General features: G+C 42.4%; 1 protein-coding gene across 2 annotated transcripts in view; it reads left to right on the plus strand.

Moving 5' to 3' along the window:
- Positions 1–626: 626 nt before the first annotated feature.
- Positions 627–11,200, plus strand: part of LOC134351559 (transcription factor EC-like) — a 92,090-nt gene continuing 81,516 nt past the window's right edge. The window contains exon 1 of one of the 2 annotated variants that reach the window (XM_063057860.1): positions 627–725. The gene's annotated coding sequence lies outside the window, so the exon portion shown is untranslated. The remainder of the gene's footprint in view (positions 726–11,200) is intronic. The other variant, XM_063057865.1, reaches the window with a different exon arrangement.

Here is an 11,200-nt window from a genome sequence, read left to right on the forward strand (position 1 = left end):
ATATTGTAAACAACTGGGGTCCCAGCACTGAGCCTTGCGGTACCCCACTAGTCACCTAGTTCAACTCCAGAGTTCTATTCTACCTCATTTATAGCCCTCGTGGGCCATCTTCGATGCTAGCTTCCTAAATCTTACATATCCTTCTTGTCCAAGTTCATAACCTCTCTCATCATTTAAGATTTCCATAACTTGTCCTTCCTTCTTAATGGAATGTACCAGTCCTGTACTATGTGCAGTTGGTCGCGAAACAGCCTCCACCTATCAGATGTGGACTAGCCCAAAAACAGCTGTTCCCAATTAACTCTCCCTTGTTCATGCCTAATGCTTTAGTAATTTGTCCTGCCCCAATTTAATACTATTTTTGCAAGGTCCATTCTTATCTGTATTCATGGCTATCTTAAAACTTAAGCAATTGTTTCTTGCTCACAATTTATTTAGCTTCTGTTACTTCCGTCCCTAGTCATAACATTCCGCACAATGACATAATTGTGCTGATTGCACAAGCATCAGACTAATGATTTCAGCACTTTTAACAAGCAAAAGCTCCACAATTCTTGATAGTGCAAACTGTAAACAAGTAGGGTTGGAGGATGTATCTTCCTCCAGTTTTTTAATTGCTTTGGTAGCCATGATTGTAAGAAAAATGATCTCAGTGTGACGATTTTTAGGGATTGAAAAACTAAGGACCTTTGTGCCGGCCCTATTGCTATTGTTTGTGACTTAAGGTAGGAATTTTCAGTGAAGTGAACTCTTACTTTCAGTCAGGATAGTGCTTCATATTTTGTTATGAAAAGCTACGATAAAGTATATAAAAATCCTGTATGTTTTGATTGTTGTGGTATTCATGCTATTTTTGTTGATTTCTGATCTAGCAATGAATATTTGAATATATTCTCTGGTGGGTTAGTGAAGAAGTTGGATATGCCAGTGTTGGTGGTTATTGAGAAAAGTTCTGGATTGCACTTTGACCCAGTATTAGGGTTAGTCTATCTTTGCTATAATGCAGAAAATATTTTCCACATCTATTTAATCTATATTTTATTAGTCTTACTTTTGGAGCCGATGTCCCTGCAGAAGTAACTGGAATAACATAGTATTGCCAAGCTAATAGCTGTTTTTAGTATGCATTCACACTTTTAATTTCCACCTCTGACGGAAAGTACTCTCATAAATGTTTAATTCTCCTAAATAAAGAAGGAGGAAATTGATGCCCCAAGTTATATTAAAAACATAATTTGTGTATCCTCCAGATTGACCATGACCGTGCAATAGAAGTTGTTCTTCCTTGTTCTGATTATGTGATTATATCAGCTTTCATCTCAATTTTAGCTTATAACTTGTTAGCTGGGCAGAAGAAATGACAGCAAGGACATAGTATGCAGATTGCCATGTATATCTGTAACCACTATGAGCCGACATATTGTGAAGTCAGTCATTGTATTACAACTTTGTTGGTTAGTGTAAAATTGTATCAGGTCGCACTTGATTTAATTTTGCAATTAATACCGTAATCATGTCTGCCAGCAATTACTGAATTCCTCTTTAAATTTAGTTAAATCATATAATTGGTCATTTTAATCAAGGAACAAAGACATTCTTAATTAGTAACTCTGACCAGAAATTATATAGATGAGCCTTTCAAACTTTAATCCTATTTACAATTTTCTTTTCCTGTATTATGAATAACTACGGTACCAGTACTTTAACTTGATAGATTGCAATTTAAAAGTTGACAGAATATTTAACATTTTATGTGCATGATACAGGATTTGTTTTAATTCATGCTCTAAAAAACAACTGTATTCACTGTTTAACGTAAGCAGAAAATGATATGATTTGTCTGTGTGGATGGTCACTACGAGTATTCCAGTTCTGGTGCAGTTTATTTATCTCTGCACTGACAGGCTAGTGGCTGATCATCTTTGCTCCATGTACTCCCATTAAGGCCACCCAAATTTCTGATGGCTCCTATATGAAAATATAATATCTTTGAATGTTCCATACTGAATGTCTTTTTGCTCAGATTTGCAATCGATCTTTGGCTCTTTACTACAATCTCAGTACTTCTGCTTAAAATATAGGAATGTGTATTGGCTTTCGAAGAGACTGAGAAGCAAGTGTATTTCAGATGCTTTTACTTATTGTGAAGTATGGAGTATCTGTTGTCCTTGTTATTTAAACCTTCACATTCCTGTCCTTGTGTTTAAATGCCGTGAAGAAAATCCTTTTATACTGAAAGAATAGACAAGACCTACTTTGACATCTGATCCCAGCACTTTCATTTTTATGGCAGGTCTTGCTTCTCAGTGCTTCAAATATATCAGCTGTCAGTCAACATCAAGCATAAAATACTCATCTTTTCAAGTGTGTACAATGCAGACTGTCTGAAACATGCATCTTCATAGTGAATTTACAAGGGCACCCTATGTTTTGGAAATACTTCTAGAACAGTAATGCTTGGTGTATTTGAAGACTTGTTTTAAGATTTACTGTAAAAGATTGCTGTTCAGGGTCTTCAATCATCATGTTGTTGGCCAGTACATTTGGATTGTAAATTTGCTGCAGGTTTAGACTGACATTTTGCACACCACAGTCCTGAGAAGATACCAGATTGCAGAGAGAAAGAGAGAGATTAAAAGAAGTGAGTGGGGGCAGTTGGCATAATTTGCACATCACAGTTCCAAGGAAACACTGGATTGCACATAGTTAGGCACTTGGCAAGGACCAATAAAAAGTAAGGTTTATGTGGAACGGCTATTGTGGGAACAGCCATTATGTGAGTGGGGAGTTGGGGCTTTGGTTCATCGAGGATTTGGTGAGGAATGCTAGGCCGTAGGTTGCTTTTTCCATTATTTATTCTTTCTTTATTTCTTATTGTACAATTAGAGCTGTGGGGATGTCAGACAGAATACTGGAATCCTCCTCTTGTGGGATGTGGGAATGCAGAGAGACCTCTAGTGTCTCTGATGGCTACTCCTGCAAGGTGCATCCTGCTGCAAGTTCTAACAAATCACGTTAAGGAGTTGGAACTGGAACAGGATGAACACGGGAAGGCTGAAGGTTTGATCGATAGGACATGAAGGGAGGTAGTTACGCCCAAGGTGCAGGACATAGGTAAATGGGTGACTGTCAAGAGGGGGAGCAGGGATAGGCAGCCAGTACAGACTACGCCTGTGGCAGTTCCCCTCAAAAACAGGTATACCACTTTGTGGGCTGACCTAGCAGAGGAGAGCCACCACAGTCAAGTCTCTGGCACTGTCTGGCGCAGTAGAAGGGAAGTAAGGGGAGAGAGCTGAGCTGTACTGATAGGTGATTCATTGCTTAGGGAACAGAATGGCACCATGGTAGTGTTTCAGTTAACACAATGCTATTTAAATTCAGACATCATCTGTAAGGAGTCTGTATGTTCTCCCTGTAGAGTATGCAGGTGCTGCACAGGTGGAGGGATTTAAACTAGAGTTGCAGGGGAGTGCGAACCAGAATGCCAGAATGCCAGTGGAGTGGTTGTGACGAAAGATCTTGTTAAACCGACGTACAAGGTCAGAAATCGAAAAGTTGAGCAGCATGGGGCTAATATTCTGAGCTGCATGTACTTCAACGGAAGGAGCAAATTTGTAGAGAGATTGCAGACCGTTGCAAGAAATATAAAGTTGTGATAAAAGGTAATTTAACTTTCCACATACTGACTGGGACTCCCATGCTGAATGGGAAAGTGTTTGTCAAATGTGTTCAGGAAAGTTTCCTCAGCCGGTACATAGAAGACCCAACTAGAGTGAGTGCGAACCTTGATCTTCTATTAGGGAATGAGACATGGTAGGTGACAGAAGTTTACTGCATACTTTGCATGTAGTGATCATAATGTCAATTGTTACAGGGTAATTATGGAAAAGGACACGTCTGGTCGGGTTGAGATTCTAAATTGGAGAAAGGTCAATGTTGGTGGCATCAGAAAGGATAGAATGTTCTTTGGCAAAAGGGTACTTATAAGTGGGAGACCTTCAAAAGTGAAATTTTGAGTTTTTATATTCTTGTCAGAATAAACGGCAAGGATAATGGAACCTTGATTTGAGAGATATTGGAGCTCTGGTTAAGAAAAAGAAGGAGGTACATAGCAGGTATAGGCAGGCACGTGAGGTACTTCAGGAGTATAAGAAATGCAAGAGAACTCTTAAGAAAGAAATCAGAAGGCTTAAAAGAAGGCATGAGCTAGCCCTTGCAGACATGGTGAAGGAAAATTTTATGGACTTCTGCAGATATATTAAGGGAAAAAGGATAGCAAGGGACAAAATCGGTCATCTGAAAGATCAAAGTAATAATTTATGCTTGGAGCCGAAAAGATGGGGGAGATCTTAAGTGGATTTTTTACACCTGTATTTACTTAGGAGACAGACACAGAGTCTGTAGATGTGATGCAATGCAGCAATGAGGTCATGGACCCTATACAGATTACAGAGGAGGAGGTGTTTGCTGTCTTGAGACAAATTAGGGTGGATAAATTCCCAGGGCTTGTGTTCCCTCAGATCCTGTGGGAGGCAAGTGCAGAAATTGCATGGGCCCTTGCAGGGATATTTAAAACAGGTGAAGTGGCTGGAGGATAGGAGGATAGCTAATGTGGCTCCGTCGTTTAAGAAAGGCTCTGAGAATAAGCCAGGAAATTATAGGCAGTTGAGTCTGACATCAGTAGTGGGAAAGTTTTTGGAAGGTATTCTAAGGGACAGGATATATTAGTATTTAGATAGACAGGGACTGATTAGGGATAGTCAACATGGCTTTGTCCATGGTAAGTTGTGTCTAACTAGTCTTATTGAGCTTTTCAGGGAATTTACCAGGAAAGTTGATGAGGGCAAGATAGCAGATGTTGTCTGCATGGACTGTAGCAAGACTTCTGACAAAGTCCCATGTGGGAAGTTGGTCAAGGAGGTTCAGTCACTTGGCATTTAGGATGAGGTAGTACATTAGATTCCACATTGCCTTTGTGGGAGAAGCCAGAAAGTGGTAGTAGGTGGTTGCCTCTCTAACTGGAGGCCTATGACTAGTGGTGTGCTGCAGGGATTGGTGCTGAGTCCATTGTTCTTTGACTTCTTTTTCAATTATCTGGTTGATAATGTGGTTGACTGGATCAGCAAATTTGCAGAAACCACCAAGATGGGGGTTGTAGTGAACAGCAAGGAAGTCTAGTAAAGCTGCAGCAGCATTTGGACCAGCTGGAAGACTGATTTTAAATATGGCAGATGGAATTTAATGCAGACAAATGTGAGGTATTGCACTTTGGGAGGACCATCCGGAGTAGGTCTTGCACTTTGAGCAGTCGGGCACTAAGGAGTGTGGTAGAATGGAGGGATTTGGGAATATAGATTCATCATTCTTTGAAAGTGGCATCAAAGGTAGATAAAATCATAAAGAAAGCTTTTGACACATTGGCCTTCATAGAGTTACAAAATACACGTGGACTAAGATGTTAACTGTCCTGTGCTATCACCAGTGGGATCATCAGTTGATCTGCCACCTGTCTTCAGGAGTTTCGGCCCGCTTATGATCAAGACTCCCTCGAGGTGGTGGGCCAGCAGTGCTAAAGCACCACCTCCCACTGGTGAGCTTAAAAACTTAGCATCTGCCTCTATCAGTCACTTCCATCCAACAGATAGTTTGCTCTTCAGGTGTCTATGCAACTACTGAAAGGTTTGCAAGATATGTATACGCTATCTGACTATCTGCCCCTCTGGACATACTTGGTCCACACCCATGCTGATCCTTTCTCTGCTGCCTCAGCTACAGCCCTGCTGGTTGACTTGATCTCTCTTCTAGTGAAGCCAAGGTCATGCAGCCACTTCTGGAGAGTGAACGCAATAAACCCACGGCAGCCTACTTCGAATGGATAGCATGAGACCTTCCACCCTCTGTCTCTGCACTCTGATCTTAATTCTGCATACCTGGTTTACTTGCGCTCATGGGCTTCATCGATGTTGTCTTTCCAGGGGACTGTGAGTTCACCAGTACCACTTCTCTACTGGTGTCAGACCATACAATTATATCTGAATGCAATGAATGTATTGAGTACAGGAGATGGGATGTTATGTTGAAATTGTGTAAAACATTAGTGAGGCCTAACTTGGAGTACTGCCTCTAGTTTTGGTCACCTACCTACAGGAAAGATGTCAATAAGATTGAAAGAGTGCAGAGAAAATTTACAATGATGTTGCCAGGATTTGAGGACCTAAATTATAGGGAAATGTGGAATAAGTAGTGACTTTATTCCGTAGAATATAGAAGATTGAGGGAAGATTTGATAGAGGTTTACAAAATGATGAGAGGGATAGATAGGGTAATTGCAAGCAGGCTTTTTCCTGTGTTTGGGTGAGACTCCAACTAAAGGTCATGGGTTAAGGGTGAAAGGTGAAATGTTTAAATGCAACTTCAGGGGGGGCTTCTTCACTCAAAGGGTGCTGAGAGTGTGGACCAAACTACCAGCGCAAGTGGCGGATGTGGGGCTAATTTCAACATTTAAGAGAAATTTGGATAGGTACATGGATGAGGGGAGTATGGAGGGCTATGGTTGGGGTGCAGGTCGATGAGACTATGCAGTTTAATGGTTCGCACAGACTAAATGGTCCGAAGGGCCTGCTGGTGTACTGTGGTGTTCTGTGACTCTAAGACTCTAGATCTGCCATCTTGAGTTCAGTTGGGTCTTTTGATTCCTGAACAGGTACTTTTCCTGAGCAATCCAGTTTTGTGAGAGCTGTTTCACAATGCATTACACCTACCTGTTAGATAGCTCAGGCATATTTCAGGAGTATTCTTTTGTAGACTTTAATTCATATTTGCATTTTGCACATACATAATTCTTTAATTTCTGCATTTTAAACAATTGGTGAGACTTGGCAAGAATGATTAAACTGCTTTATTTCAGAATGTGTGAATATGCAAAGAAAAAAACGTTTATTTCCTTGGTATTCCTGTTATAATTAAAGTCAACAGAAACTCAGGCACATTATTCTCCACTGGTTGGAGTTACACTACCTAACATTAGAAAGTTGACGGTAGATTGGAGGTTCATCATCTTCATTTTCAGTAACTGCTGGTTAAGTTAGTAGGCTGGGTCAGCTTTTCCCTGTATCGTTAGTAAGCGCTTTTACTGTTTCAGTGTTCATGGTCATACTTTCTCACGTAAGAAATCAACCCACTATGATATCCATCAAGACCTGCCTAATATCCAGGCTTGACCAAATAATTGTCAAATAACATTTTGCTTCACAGAATTTCAGGCAACTTCTCCAGCGAATCAGGATCTGAGCGCTTTAACACTCAGTGGGATTTCTATTGCTGAGTTCACAGCCACCTGCATTCTGGGTGTTGCGGTCCACCTGGAACTCAGCTGGATAGACTCTAGCAGTAATATTAAGGTGATTGGAGGAAAGCATGAGGGGGTGTCAGAGGTAAGTATTTTACTCAGAGAGTGGTGGGTGTGTGGAATGCCTTACCAGGAGTGGTGGTAGAGGCAGATACTGTACATTAAGTGCATCTAGGAAACTCTTAGATAGGCACATGGATGATTAAAAGTCAGTGGGAAGGATTAGATTGATCTTTGAGTGTGTTAAAAGTCAGCACAACATTGTAGGCTGAAGGACCTATACTGTACTATCCTGTTCTATATTCTATGTTATAACGAAAGAAAGACATGCAGCTTTAGGATCTCCATAACAAGGAAGTTTTGGCAGTCATGCTGCCAGGCGGAAAAGCTAATACTAAAAGGCAATGGCCAGAGGTTGTTGGTAAAGACGTGTGTGAGAGTATGTGTGTTGTGGAGCATGGGGTTGGTATATGGCACGGGTTAGCCCTTACCATGTGTGTGTGGGGCGGGTGGAGGTGGGGAAAGAGAGATTACACCATGGCAAACAATGAAGAGGAGGGTCAGGAAAGAGAGTGGGTATGATTTGGGGGCGGGATTATTGACACATATAGAACATATAGAATAGTACAGCACAGTACAGTCCCTTCGGCCCACAATGTTGTGCCAACCCTCAAACCCTGCCTCCCATATAACCCCCCCACCTTAAATTCCTCTATATACCTGTCTAGTAGTCTCTTAAATTTCACTAGTGTATCTGCCTCCACCACTGACTCAGGCTCCACACACCAACCACTCTCTGAGTAAAAAACCTTCCTCTAATATCCCCCTTGTACTTCCCACCCCTTACCTTAAAGCCATGTCCTCTTGTATTGAGCAGTGGTGCCCTGGGGAAGAGGCACTGGCTATCCACTCTATCTATTCCTCTTAATATCTTGTATACCTCAATCATGTCTCCCTGTTATTCTCCTTCTCTCCAAAGAATAAAGCCCTAGATCGCTTAATCTCTGATCATAATCCATACTCTCTAAACCAGGCTGCACCCTGGTAAATCTCCTCTGTACACTTTCCAATGCTTCCACATCCTTTCTATAGTGAGGCAACCAAAACTGGACACAGTACTCCGTGGCCTAACCAGAGTTTTATAGAGCTGCATCATTACCTCGCGACTCTTAAACTCTATCCCTCGACTTATGAAAGCTAACACCCCATAAGCTTTCTTAACTACCCTATCTACCTGTGAGGCAACTTTCAGGGATCTGTGGACATGAACCCCCAGATCCCTCTGCTTCTCCATACTACCAAGTATCCTGCCATTTACTTTGTACTCTGCCTTGGAGTTTGTCCTTCCAAAGTGTACCACCTCACACTTCTCCGGGTTGAACTCCATCTGCCACTTGTCAGCCCACTTCTAAATCCTATCAATGTCTCTTTGCAATCTTCGACAATCCTCTACACTATCTACAACACCACCAACCTTTGTGTCGTCTGCAAACTTGCCAACACACCCTTCTACCCCCACATCCAGGTCGTTAATAAAAATCACAAAAAGTAGAGGTCCCAGAACAGATCCTTGTGGGACACCACTAGTCACAACCCTCCAATCCAAATGTACTCCCTCCACCATGACCCTCTGCCTTCTGCAGGCAAGCCAATTCTTTTGAATCCACCTGGCCAAACTTCCCTGGATCCCATGCCTTCTGACTTTCTGAATAAGCCTACCATGTGGAACCTTGTCAAATGCCTTACTAAAATCCATATAGACCACATCCACTGCACTACCCACATCTATGTGCCTGGTCACCTCCCCAAAGAAATTTATCAGGCTTGTTAGACACAATCTGCCCTTCACAAAGCCATGTCGACTGTCCCTGATCAGACCATGATTCTCTAAATGCCCATAGATCCTATCTCTAAGACTCTTTTCCAACAGCTTTCCCATCACAGACAAAAGGCTCACTGGTCTATAATTACCCGGACTATCCCTACTACCTTTTTTGAACAAGGGGACAACATTCGCCTCCCTCCAGTCCTCCAGTACCATTCCCATAGACAACGAGGACATAAAGATCCTAGCCAGAGGCTCAGCAACCTCTTCCCTCACCTTGTGGAGCAGCCTGGGGAATATTCCATCAGGCCCCGGGCACTTATCCATCCTAATGTATTTTAACAACTCCAACACCTCCTCTCCCTTAATATCAACATGCTCCAGAACATCAACCTCACTCATATTGTCCTCACCATCATCAAGTTCCCTCTCACTGGTGAATACCGAAGAGAAGTATTCATTGAGGACCTTGCTCCCTTCCACCGCCTCCAGGCACATCTTCCCACATTGATCTCTAATCGGTCCTACCTTCACTCCTGACATCCTTTTGTTCTTCACATAATTGAAGAATGCCTTGGGGTTTTCCTTTACCCTACTCGCCAAGGCTTTCTCATGCCCCCTTCTTGCTCTTCTCAGCCCCTTCTTAAGCTCCTTTCTTGCTACCCTATATTCCTCAATAGACCCATCTGATCCTTGCTTCCTAAACCTAATGTGTGCTGCCTTCTTCCACCTGACTAGATTTTCCACCTCACTTGTCACCCAGGGTTCCTTCACCCTACCATTCTTTATCTTCCTCACTGGGACAAATTTATCCCTAACATCCTGCAAGTGATCCCTAAACATCGACCACATGTCCATAGTACATTTCCCTGCAAAAACATAATCCCAATTCATACCAGCAAGTTCTAGCCTCATAGCCTCATAATTTGCCCTTCCCCAATTAAAAATTTTCCTGTCCTCTCTGATTCTGTCCTTTTCCATGATAATACTAAAGGCCAGGGAGCGGTGGTCACTGTTCCCCAGATGCTCACCCACTGGGAGATCTGTGACCTGACCCAGTTTGTTACCTAATACTAGATCTAGTATGGCATTCCCCCTTGTCAGCCTGTCAATATACTATGACAGGAATCCGTCCTGGACACACTTAACAAACTCTGCCCTGTTCAAACCCTTGGAACTAATCAGGTGCCAATCAATATTAGGGAAATTAAAGTCAACCATGATAACAACTCTGTTATTTTTGCACCTTTCCAAAATCTGCCTCCCAATCTGCTCCTCGGTATCTCTGCTGCTACCAAGGGCCCTATAGAATACTCCCAATAGAGTAACTGCTCCCTTCCTGTTCCTGACTTCTACCCATACTGACTCAAAAGAGGATCCTGCTACATTACCCACCCTTTCCATAGCTGTAATAGTATCCCTGACCAGTAATACCACCCCTCCTCCCCTTTCCCCCCCCCATCCCTTTTAAAGCACTGAAATCCAGGAATATTGAGAATTCATTCCTGCCCTGGTGCCAGCCAAGTCTCTGTAATGGCCACTATATCATAATTTCATGTATGTATCCAAGCTCTCAGTTCATCACCTTTGTTCCTGATGCTTCTTGCATTGAAGTACACGCACTTTAGCCCTTCTACCTTACTACGTTTACACCCTTTATTCTGCTTCTCTTTCCTCAAATCTCCTCTAAATGTTAGATCTGGCTTTACTCCATGCATTTCTTTCACTGCTCTATTGTTCCGGGTCCCATCCCTCTTGCAAATTAATTTAAACCCTCCCGAACCATGCTAGCAAACCTACCTGCAAGGATATTGCTCCCCCTCAAGTTCAGGTGCAACCCATCCAATCTGTACAGGTCCCACCTTCCCCAGAAGAGATCCCAATGATCTAAAAATCTAAAACCCTGTTCCCTGCACCAACTCCTCAGCCACGCATTCAACTGCCAATTGGGAACTGGACAATTGGGATGGACTGTCAAGAAAGATCAACATTTGGTAGATAAGTTCGGAGGCTAGCAGTCAGAAGTG

The sequence above is a fragment of the Mobula hypostoma genome, chromosome 9, assembly GCF_963921235.1.
Source record: "Mobula hypostoma chromosome 9, sMobHyp1.1, whole genome shotgun sequence".
NCBI lineage: Eukaryota > Metazoa > Chordata > Chondrichthyes > Myliobatiformes > Myliobatidae > Mobula > Mobula hypostoma.